This window comes from Oratosquilla oratoria, chromosome 8 (assembly GCF_046742065.1).
Source record: "Oratosquilla oratoria isolate Oo_2021 chromosome 8, ASM4674206v1, whole genome shotgun sequence".
In the NCBI taxonomy this organism is placed as follows: domain Eukaryota; kingdom Metazoa; phylum Arthropoda; class Malacostraca; order Stomatopoda; family Squillidae; genus Oratosquilla; species Oratosquilla oratoria.
This window is the reverse complement of record NC_134784.1, coordinates 69,794,523-69,807,022: the sequence shown is the minus strand read 5'-3', so window position 1 is coordinate 69,807,022 and position 12,500 is coordinate 69,794,523.

Below are 12,500 nucleotides of genomic sequence, written 5' to 3'. Positions count from 1 at the left end.
ATTTTCTGCAAACCCTTAGCGACCCAATAAAATGGCTTGGCGACCCAAATTTGGGTCGCGACCCAGGGGTTAAGAACCACTGGGAGTGGGCAAAGTGGCCCGGGATATGAGGCAAATTTCTATTTCAGTTTTTGGCCACATATTTATTCATCAACGTCCACAAAAAGGAAACGCCCTTCCACACTTTCTTCAACCAGGAGAAATGGCTCTATCCTTCACAAGGTGACCAGCGTCGTCAGCAACGTGCAGTCCCTACCCTCGACGCTTCGAACGTTGAGAAACATCTTTGTAATTACCTAGTTAGGTTAGGTTAGGTTAGATTAGAATAAGTGCGAGTGTACCACAACCCCCGCAAAAATACGAATATAAATAAATAAATAAATAGATAAATAAATAAATAAATGAATAAATAAATAAATAAATAAATAAATAAATAAATAAATAAATAAATAAATAAATAAATAAATGAATAAATAGATAAGTAAATAAATAAATAAATAAATGAATAGATAAATAAATAAATAAATAAATAAATAAATAAATATATAGATAAATAAATAAATAAATAAATAAATAGATAAATAAATAAATAAATGAATAAATAAATAAATAAATAAATAAATAAATAAATAAATAAATAAATAAATAAATAAATAAATAAATAAATAAATAAATAAATAAATAAATAGATAAATTAATAAATAGATAAGTAAATAAATAAATAAATAAATAAATAAATAAATAAATAAATAAATAAATAAATATATAGATAAATAAATAAATAAATAGAAAAATAAAAAAGCAAACCAAATCGCTACTGATATTACTATTAATCTGTAGCATTTATTTATGGGATCCAAAATACTCAGAATAATACGATTTACCCGATGACATAGATAAGAATTGAATATGTTATGAAAATAGCAAACATCTTTATATTTAAACCTTCAAGACATGAAATCATCACTAAACAACAAAGGAGAACAACCACACAAGACATGAGACAAGGTGATGTAGTTGTGAAACAACCCTCTTCACGTCTCAATAAACTAGACTTAAAATCAACCGGGTCATACGTTTTAACCATATCACTGAGGAACATCAAATTCAAACTCATCAATCCTAGAAATGATACTCTGGAAGTAATTCATGTAGAGAAAATAAAGGAAGTTAAGAAACAAGTGAACTTTGACACAATCCTCAAACGCCTCGGATACCATGACAAAAATGTCCAACAGGAATGTAGTTTGAGATCAAACAACCCAGCAAACATCTCAACCTCGATTTTCTATGTCATTAAAACCAGGAATATGAAATACACCTCCCACATACGAACAACACTCATTCTATCCAACGAAACGGAGGACTTCATGTGTCTCCCCCCCCCCAAGGGTGGTGCTTGCGTGCGTGCGTGTATTCACCTTGGTCTTTGGATCACGTGTTGGACTCGTGATCGACAGCTATTTCCCTCCCGGAAGAGAGCTCAGAGCTCGTTTGACCGATCTATGGGTAATGCTATGACCTTTCACACACACACACACACACCCAACTCCCCGCCCACGAGAGTCAGAGTTACGACCCGAAGCACAGCGATACCGAAACAATTTTGGCCCTGGTCAGGATTCGAACTGGGTACTGCGAGCACTATCGTACTTCCCAGTCCAGCGCTCTACCAACTGTGCCACCGTGTGTGTGTGTATGTGTGTGTGTGTGTGTGTGTGTAAGTGTGTTCCTCGATTTATCTAGTTAATCACATATTTGTTTTCTATACATATGTCTATTCATGCATTTATTCTCGAGTTTATATTACAATTCTTTTGCTGACATAAATTTGTCCTAACCGGAAACTCAAGATTGTTTACTTTCTTTTAAATATTTCAAATTTGAAACATCGAAGTTTCATTTAACTTTTATATTCTTTTATGCTCCCTTGCCAATTAAATCGTCTATTTCCATTTCACAACCTAAGCTTAATTGCGCTTCCTTTATTTCTCTTTTCAGTAACTTTATATTTTTCTTATCCGTCTGTCTCTTAAATGAATCCAGTTCATAACCATGGCTTCCGAATTCACTTTCCTAGATTCTCTCCACGTTCAAATTTGTATATGAGATATGTGTGTCACTTCACTAAATATCCAGAGCCTAATGTCGCGCATATCACATGATTATTTCCGATATGTCATGATTAACTTTAATGACCACATTATGCAACCACTGAATACATAAACTGCGCGAAATAGCACCATGTTTAAAAATTACTTCATTCTCGGAACCTTCGAGCCCGTTAGACAGAACTATTCTGGGTATTGGCACATAATTTTACTCATATTTGAGTTTAACCTCACCCTATCAAACAGATGAATTTTTACTAATCTATTTAGTTGTTAATATGATTTGTTGCATTCCTGTGTTATATTTCCAGACGATTTTATTCAGCGTGAAGGTGACCTCTACCCACGAAATGACTGATCTTTTCAAAGGATTACAAAGGATTACAAAGGCGGAGCATGCCGACAGGAGACCTTTTGATCCATAAGTACAAGTTAATCACTGAGTTGATGAAACTGGAGAGTAATAACTTAAAGGCAATAGCGTAATGCCAATATAGTTCCAAATTTTGCCACAAAAATATCATCTATATTTGACTGGATTAAGAAACATGAATGACACTTTTTTTCAGACATTTCGAAGTTTGTCTCAGGGAAAATGTCTATGATGGGACCTTCCGTTCTTTTTTACCTTTATTTGACCAACAATATTTTTATATCTCTCTTAACTACTACCCTTTTCAACTAATCTCCTCTCCTCTCCAATTCATTTGCCTCCTTCCTTTTCACTTCTATTCATTCCTCGACGTCTCACCACCCCTGCCCTTCGCATTCCCTCTACTTCCGTTCATTCCTCTCCCTTCCTTGACAGCTCACCCCTCCTCTCACTTCTCGCTACTGATCCTAATTCCCCTCCGCCCTTATGTACTTAATTATACCCTCCACTTCCCTAATTTTTTCTACCTCTGCCCCACCTAAAAAAAAAAAAAAAAAAAAAAAAAAAATCTCCCAGACCGATATTCCCCGTCCTCTTTCCACATTCCCCCCTTTTCCAATTCTACTTCCATTTGACCCATTTCTTCAACTCACCCCTCCTCACCCTCCTCACCTTCGGCACACTCCTACCCCCTCTCTGTTATCCTAGCCTTGCCTTACAAATATATACATACATACATACATACATACATACATACATACATACATACATACATACATACATACATACATACATACATACATACATACATACATACATACATACATACATACATATATACATACATACATACATACATACATACACACACATACATACATACATACATACATACATACATACATACATACATACATACATACATACATACATACATACATACATACATACATACATACACACACATACATACATACATACATACATACATACATACATACATACATACATACATACATACATACATACATACATACATACGTACATACATACATACATACATACATACATACATACATACATAAATACATACGTACATACATACATATGTACATACATACATACATACATACATACATACATACATACATACATACATGCATATATACATACATACATACATACATACATACATACATACATACATACATACATACATACATACATACATACATACATACATACATACATACATACATACATGCATACATACACACATACATACATACATATATACCTACACACATACAAAGGAGATATATCTCCTCTCCACCACCGGCCGGCAAAGATTCCTGGGCGTTTGTCGAGAGAGCTGGAGTGGAGAGACGTACGACCTCTAGGAGCGCTGAGTTGATTTTGCATACGGCGGAAGCCGCTATATATACCGTGTGGGTAAGTTTCCCGTGGTGCGTAATTAGATAATTGCACTGGGTTAGGTTAGGTCGGATCAAGCAGGGTCGCGCTGGCAGAGAAGCGTCAGGTCGTGGAGAACATCAGTCACGTTCTATGCCTGTGACTGTCGCGGCTGTACAATATTCCCCTTTTAAATTTGCCTTGGCTTAAGGGGGCATTCCGCATGCAAGGGGATGGACACTGGTCATCTCCGCTGGAGACATATTGAGGTTGCCTCAGATGGCTGCGATGAGCGTCGGGCGATAGGAATGTCTAGCGTCGATGGCAGTAGCCGTGGTTGATTGCGATACGGTCTACAGTGGAGTTGAGATGAACCATCTCTGCTGGAGACATGATGAGGTTGCCCCAGAAGGTTGTGGTGAGCGTCGGACGTGAGATGTCTAGCGTCGATGGCGGCGCGGTTTGGAGGGCAGTCGGGGCGGGAGCTATTGCATAGATCAGATGGATGTTGGTGACGTTGACCAGTAACCTGTAATGAATGTGAAAGTCAGCATCGTGGAGAGGTGTCCTGACGTTTGCAAGGACGAAGCTCCAGGAGTCGTGGCGACTCTCAGAGGTTAGATGCCGGACTGCAGTGCATCAGATTGCGGTGGTCCAGCATCTGTTGTTGGTGCCTGTAGGCTGGCGCTGCTGCTACACTGATTATTTCGTCATTAACATTGCAAAGAACAAATCGGACTGGCGCTAGGGGCGCAGGAGTAACATCTGACGGCTGTGGGTAGGAGGCGGGCGATGGACTGGATCTCGACGTATGCTGTGCTTGGTTTAATGTTCCCCCATGGCCGTTGGGAGAGATGGAGCGGTGGTTGGGGCGGCAGCAAGGAGAGACGGGTCCATGGTGGTCACTCAGGGGTCAACATTATAGCGATGGTACTATTGGTGAAGAGAAAGTGTTTTTTTTTTTTTTTTTGTGAGTTCCTCTCCCTTTATTGTAAGGTACGAGTGAACTTAGTTAATTGGTTGAACTGATTTTACATGTGGCGTAAGCCGCTATATATATCGCGTGGGTAAGTTACCCGTGGTGCGTAATTAGATAATTGCGCTAGGTTAGGCTAGGTCGGGTCAAGCAGGGTCGCGCTGGCAGAGAAGCGTCAAGTCTTGGACGACATCAGTCACGTTCCATGCCACGTGACTGTCGCGGCTGTACAAGCTTTTGCCAGAACAGGTACATCAGGATGTATACCTTAATCAACAGAAGCTCCTACCAACTGAATAAAAATCATGTGTTTGTCACAACACTCTTTAAAAAGTGCCATCGTATTAATGATTGAAATTGTCTGTCGTTAGACATAAGAAAGTAGGATTAAAAAGCGTACCATTCCAAAGCGTTGAAAACTACGTAAATTATTCTGTGCCTTCTGTTACTTCAGTATTATACCTTAAAATCTGTTTATTTTTTATGTAATTATGACGTCTATAATAACATTCCTAGTTAGAAATATGGAAATCTGAATTCTCTCTGTCATTATCATAACACACTAGACCCTTATTTTCCGCGTATTTAGTTCCGCGGATTTGAAATTATGCGGATTTTTTTTTACTGTGTAACTGCTTCTGTATTGAATAAATAAAACACTAGCGTGAATAAGTTAAGTAAAACAATAAAACAATAGCGCTAACACTACTAAAAAATAGTAATTTAACGCTCTTGTCATTGTTCCAGACCTTACCATAACCACACACAACGGCCACATCGGTGCCAACACCATAAGTCCAAAGTGTGCAATCTCTCAGGGTGCCGAGGCTTCTACTCCTAAGCGGCAGAGAAGAGTGATGACTCTAGGGGAGAAAATGAAGATGCTTGACTTGCTGCAGCAAGGGATGTCATATGCAACTATGGCGAAAAGGTATGGTGTTAATGAGAGCATAGTGCGGTACATAAAGAAGAACGACGCCAAGATACGTGACTCCACATAACAGCACCTAGCTTGAGCAAATGCTCCTCGTATTTGGGTGATAGAGACTTGATGAAGATGGAAAGTACCCTGGCATCGTGAATTCAAGACCAACACCGAAAGGACAACCCTATAGAAAATAATGGTATCCAGAGCAAAAACACCAACACTGACCCTGGTCCATCACCGTCTACGCTTACCACCAGGAAGGGGTAGTTTGAAATTTTCAAGAAGCGGATAGGCTTCCACAACGTTAAGATTACGGGGGAAGGAAGACCAGCAGACCATGACGCTGCAACAGCTTTCCCTGCAAGCTTCCAGAAAATAATTGAGGAGAAAAGGTACAAGCCTGAACAAATGTTTAACGAGGACGAGACAGACTTGTACTGGAAAAAAGATGCTTGAACGGACCCTCATCTCTAAGGAAGAAAAATTCGTCTGGGTTTAAGGCAGTCAGGGATCGGTACACCTTGATTCTCTTTGCCAATGCTGCCGGGCCCATGATAAAACCCGGGTTCATTTAAAAGTCACAGAACCCACGTGCACTCTAGCACCACAGTAAGAATCTCCTACCCATTCACTGGATGGGTAGCAAGAAAGCATGGACCACCAGCATTATATTCTTTGATTGGGTGCACAACTGCTTGTTGTCGAAGGCGCGGTCGTACCTGGAGGGGTTAGCTCTGCCAACGAAGATTCTGCTCGTCATGGATAACGCTCCAAGCCACCCAGAGTTCCTGGAGGAATGTACAACGATGAATTGAAGATTGTCTTCCTACCCCCAAATACCACTGCCCTAATTCAGCCGCTGGACCAGGGTGTTATTCGGCCATTTAAGGCATATTACATCAGGCTGTCTATGTCCCGAGTGCGCTCTGTCCTTGATGACAATCCAGACCTTACCATCAAGAAGTACTGGAAGTCCTTCACAATAGCTGACTGCTTCACTATTGTTGAAGTGGTAACAAAGGAAGTGAAGCCACAGACAGTGAACTCGTGTGGAAGGATCTGTGGCCAGGCTGTGTGCACTTCTTTCAGGGCTTTAACGATCAGGTGGAAGAGGCTGTCAAGAAGACTGTGTTGTTGGCAATGCAATTTGGCGGTTAAGGCTTTACTGAGATGGAGGAAAACAAAGTTATAGATCTTGTTCGTGGGTATGCGGTAGAGCTCTCTGAGGAGTATCTGGTAGAGCTCGATCAGTTGTCCAGTGATGAGGACGAGGAGGGCAACGGTGAGGAAAAATGAAGCCACAGGAAGGCCTAATATTGGAGACATTGGCAGCTTTGATGCGGCGGGCCTCCACCCTCAAGTCTGCCATATATGAGACGGAATCATCCATGGTGAGGACAATTACAGCTCAAAACGCTACTGACACTGTTATGGTGCCCTACAAGACAGTGTTGAATGATAAGACGAAGCATCCAGCACAATTGCCCATTACCCATGTTCCTCCAACGCACTAACCTGGTCCTGCGAGTGGAGATGAGGAGTTCGACTAGACATATTGTATTATGTACTTCTTACACTACTGTATTACTTATATTGTATTATTTGTGTTCTCTATTTCTATTTCTATTTTTTGTTCTAAATTGTATTGCGGTGTGGAAATAGATTTGTGTTCAAGTGGTTGTTTCTGTATATATGCCATGAGTGGAAAATTTTACGCGGATTTTTTATTTTCGTGGGGGACTGTGGTCCCTAACCCCCGCGGAAATTAAGGCTCTAATGTATATTGTGACCAATTGATCTACATTTGGCCCCCCCCCCCCAAAAAAAAAAAAAAAAAAAAATTCCGGTAAATTTTAAAGCTCAATAACTGACCAAAAATACATAAGTTACGGCAATGCAACAGTCACTGAGAGGCTTTGCTGATTCGTATACCTCATTTAGATTGATTTCCTGCACCGCTGGCTGCCCATGCCATTCAAACAGTGGGTTTACTGCCAGAACTTCCACGACTGCGGAAATAGGCAGAGAGCCGGGGGAAGGATAAGGTTGGCTACAAGACTTGCGTGCTTGCGTGTCAGTCGTATTTACCCTGAGACCGCAATTGGGCTCATCTTTTACGTGTTGCTCCTTTAAGTTATCAGACCATCTCTCCTGGGTAAGAGGGAGTCTCTCTCATTCTCTCTCTCTCTCTCTCTCTCTCTCTCTCTCTCCCACTCTCACTCTTCTTATCTATCTCTCTCTTTCAGTTTTTGTCTGTTCATCTGTCTGTCTATTTGTTTATCTTTATGTCTGTATGTCTACATCTCTCCCTCACCCCTCTATCTCTCTTTCTCTCTCTCTCTCTCTCTCTCTTTCTCTCTCTCTCCTCTCTGTTTGCCTCTACATCTGTCTCTCTCTCCTTCTGTCTGTCTCTCTCTCCTTCTGTCTGTCTGTCTGTCAGTATATATTATATAAAGTTCGAAGCTTTAGGAATCATTTAGATAAACACCTAAACAAGATGCTGTAATGATTATTATTCATTTTATATTATTTGTTTTTGTTTTGTTGTCATTTATCTGTTTGATTCTCATTTATCATTAGTTATACGTCAATTTATTATTATTTTCTATTTACCTGTTTGTTTATTATTTAACTATACCTATTCATTTATTTATGTATTTTATTTGTTATTTACATTATTATAGTTTTTATTTATTCATTTATTATTATGATTTTTTCGCATCCGACCTAGATATGGAACAAAAGGTCTCCTGTCGGCATGCTCCGCCTTTGTAATCCTTTATATGTATATATATGTATATATATATATATATATATATATATATATATATATACACACACACACACACACACACACACACACACACACACACACACACACACACACACACTGTTACGGGCTGGCTGGTATGTGAAGAGACGTTACGTATAACGTCTAAGTGCTTAAGAACCAGCTCACTTCTAGAAGCCACTGTAGGACTGAACTATCTGGTCAGGGCCTAGATAATTCGTAAGACTAGAAGTAAAGGTAACAAAGAAGATTCCAGGAAAGGAATATTAAACTAGCGATAAAACTAGTAAACGAAATTATTAATGTGGAAAAAATTTACAGGCAATCAACACAAAAGAGAATGGGCAGTAGGGTCAATGGGACCGTACATGATTATGAGAATATGGAAATTATCGTTCAAATAAGAAACACAAGATAAGTATACAATATGGTACTATCTAAGTACAAAGAGATCAGGAACATGCATCAGAATAAGTAATAAGTACAAATATAAGTAAAGTAATGCAATGTATATCAGACACGTAATGTAGGCAAAAAGGGTGATCACTTCACACCAATCGTCTCATGAATCTAAACCTTCTAGTTTTTATCAAGAGATCAATATGTGGGAATATGACAAGGAGTCAGCGATTTCCACCGCTTATATACCATTGGACCGGAAGCGGGATACTTCCGGTTTAAGGGTGCGGGTGAGGAGGAGGGTAAGTTAACACACGTCAACATGGGTAGTTTTAGGACCCTCGACTCGCTTGAACAATCTACTTATTTAGTAACTGTCAAATCTGTGCGCTCCGAACTATTCAGGATTTCGCTTGTCTGTTTGTTCTACAAGAGTGCGCACCTCTCTCCGCACGTAGGCAAGATTACATATAGTGGACGGGCGTTACTGCTTAACATTGTTACAATACAAGAAATATGAACATAGTTATGTAATACAAAGGAACACAATTCTATAACATAATTACACATATGACGTAATATCTAATATTACGTTAAAACACACACACACACACACACACACACACACACACACACACACACACACACACACACACACACACACACACACACACACACACACACACACACACACACACACACACACACACACACACACACACACACACACACACACACACACACACACACACACACACATATATATATATGTATATGTAAATATATATACATATATATATATATATATATATATATATATATATATGACAAGAGAAAAGACAAATGTACGGCAAGAGTGGTATAGGTAAATTCCAGGAAGGAGCAGAAGTATTTTATTCTCTAGCGTTTCGACAGAGTCTTCTTCAGAGAGATAATAGTACAGGCAAATTGGAATACATTGTCTATATACTAAGCGGGTCATTTCACAGGTCGCCTTGGGATAGAGTCCGCCGTTTGTGCCCCCTCGATGATTAATCTTGCTGTTGTGTGTGCCAAATTTACAAATCCTTCTCTATGATTGATTGATTTAAAAGTATTAATATATGCAGATTCAATAGTTTTTCTTGTCGTCTTTTTCATACCGGTGTGACGTTATCTCTTCATCTCTGTCTGAGATCTCTGCTCTGCTGGGGTCCCCCTAGGCCCCGCCCCTTTAATACTAAGTGAAAGGGGGTCGACGTTTTACACATGGCCAAACGAACTAAAACTAGATAGTCTAAAGATCCTTAGCCATTGGGAAGACAGAGTGAACTTTTCGCGCTCAGATCAGATACATTTCAGCTTCGTGTTACCTGTGAATAGACGTAAAGGGCGCGTTCTTACAGACTTGGTATTGAGCAGTTATGAACAAGAATATGTATATATATAATTTTACATACTGGTGACATAACATCACGCTAGGCGTGCCTTAAAATTACAAACAGGAGACATTATTCACACAAGGGCCTGACACAGCACAACCATAGGATTCTATTCAGGTCAAGGACGTGACACCCTCGCACATAAAAGTAGATTTTCTATAGGTAATTGGCAAGGACGTTATCTAACCCTTTTACATGGTGTATGTGGAGATTGTATAAGTGTAACAGGAGACTATCTGGTGAGCCTTTGGTTGCATTTAGAAACGATAAGTTTGTTAAAAAAACAAAAGGGTTATGGTCTGTATGTAAATAAATGGGTAAAGATGAATGTAAATATGACATAGTTACGTTGATTGGGTTTATTTTCTTACTGAAATAAGTTGTAGGTATATGAAATAACTGACTATATGCATTCTTAAGTACAGGTTTGATTGTGCATTCTCCATACATATCCCTGATCTTCTGTTTTTAAATATTTTGATACTTCTTTAGAAAGAGCCAAAAATCTCGATAATCTTCACTCCTCTTCTTTACGATATCACCAAACTTTAAGCAATCGAATTCATACATGTGGTTTCCCCAACCAAAGAGTAGTTCTTTTTCCTTATCTTCTAAATCACTTGATAAACTGTTATTGGCCTCAGACATTTGACCAATTCACTTAATTTCCGTTTTCTTTTCTTCATAGATCTTTGAGTAGATTCTGTCCGTTTTCTATTCTTCGTAGGAATTTGGGTAGATTCAGTTTTTCCAACATCAATATTGTTTCTATCAGTGTTTCATCTACTTGTTTCTCTAATCTTATTATTCACCTCTTCGAAGTCAATCTTTTCTTTCCACAAACTTTCCCATTTCCCATAGAACAACTAGGAATGTTTCTCTTACAAGGGTTTATTTATTTTAACTCACTTCTTTGATTTCTTGACGTACCTCTATCAATCTCCTTTGACTTGTACCTTTTTCTTCTCTGCTCACGGTCTGATTCCTTTGAACTACTAACCTCTCTTCTATTTATTTTTTGGTTCCTCTTGGTATGTTTTTTTTTCACTACTGTCACTTTCTGAAGATCTCTTCCTCTTATTTCTCTTTCTTTCAATAACATGTTTCTTTTACTCTGCACTCCTAATCATTTCTGGTTTTTAATTAGAGATTCCCTAGTCACAGTAGAAAAGAAAGTATTTGGAGTGGAAACATCATCACAGTTTTCTAGGAAAAGTGTATCATTACACAAGGATTCAATGTCCTCGGCACGTGTACTCTCTGTGTTTGTGTTGTCTAGTGAAGTGAGAATACTTTGTACAACACTTTGTTTTCTGGTTTGAGACCTAGTAACAGCGTATACAGGATAAATGGATGGATCTTCTTGTGAAGTCTTATCAATAATGGGTTCATTAATGACAATAGGAGAATTTATCTTACTACCTGCTTGGTCATTTGAAAGTAGCAGTTGAATGCCGACCACTGGCATCTCATCAATTGCAACTACAGCAACATCTCCCATTGACTATGTCAGTTTTTAAATATACTTTGTAAAGTGGAAGTTTTCTAATTTCTGTTACGGTGTCTATAATGACATCCTTATTTAAGACTCAGAGGGATTCGGTAATGTATCAGCCAAGACAAGAGTTTGAATAGCCCCTGTATCTCTAAGGACGGGGATGGGTTTGACTCACTATTACAAAAAAAAAAAAAAAAAGAAAAAAAAAGACATAGTTTAATACATCACAAAAGGAGCAAAACGGGGGTCTAGTACGGTTCTCATTCAAGTTGGTGAATTGTGGGATAGGACGGGAGTTGAAGGTACCGTCTTAACTTGTGATGAAGAAGTGGGTTGGGACATACTTTGGTAGGACGATTTACTTTGTGAATTTGTCCTAGCTGGGCTACAATAGCTAGTTGGACCGGGGGACTAATTGAAAACAGCACTGGTTGAGTTTGATCATATGGCTTTTTCTTACATTCAGAGAAACTATGTCCAATTTGTGGAAATAACTGCAAGTCGGAGTAGGACTCCCTATCATCATGAAATTGACCTTTAAATTCTCTCTTGTTTGCTGACCTCACTTCTCCTTTAAAAGGAGTGGGAGC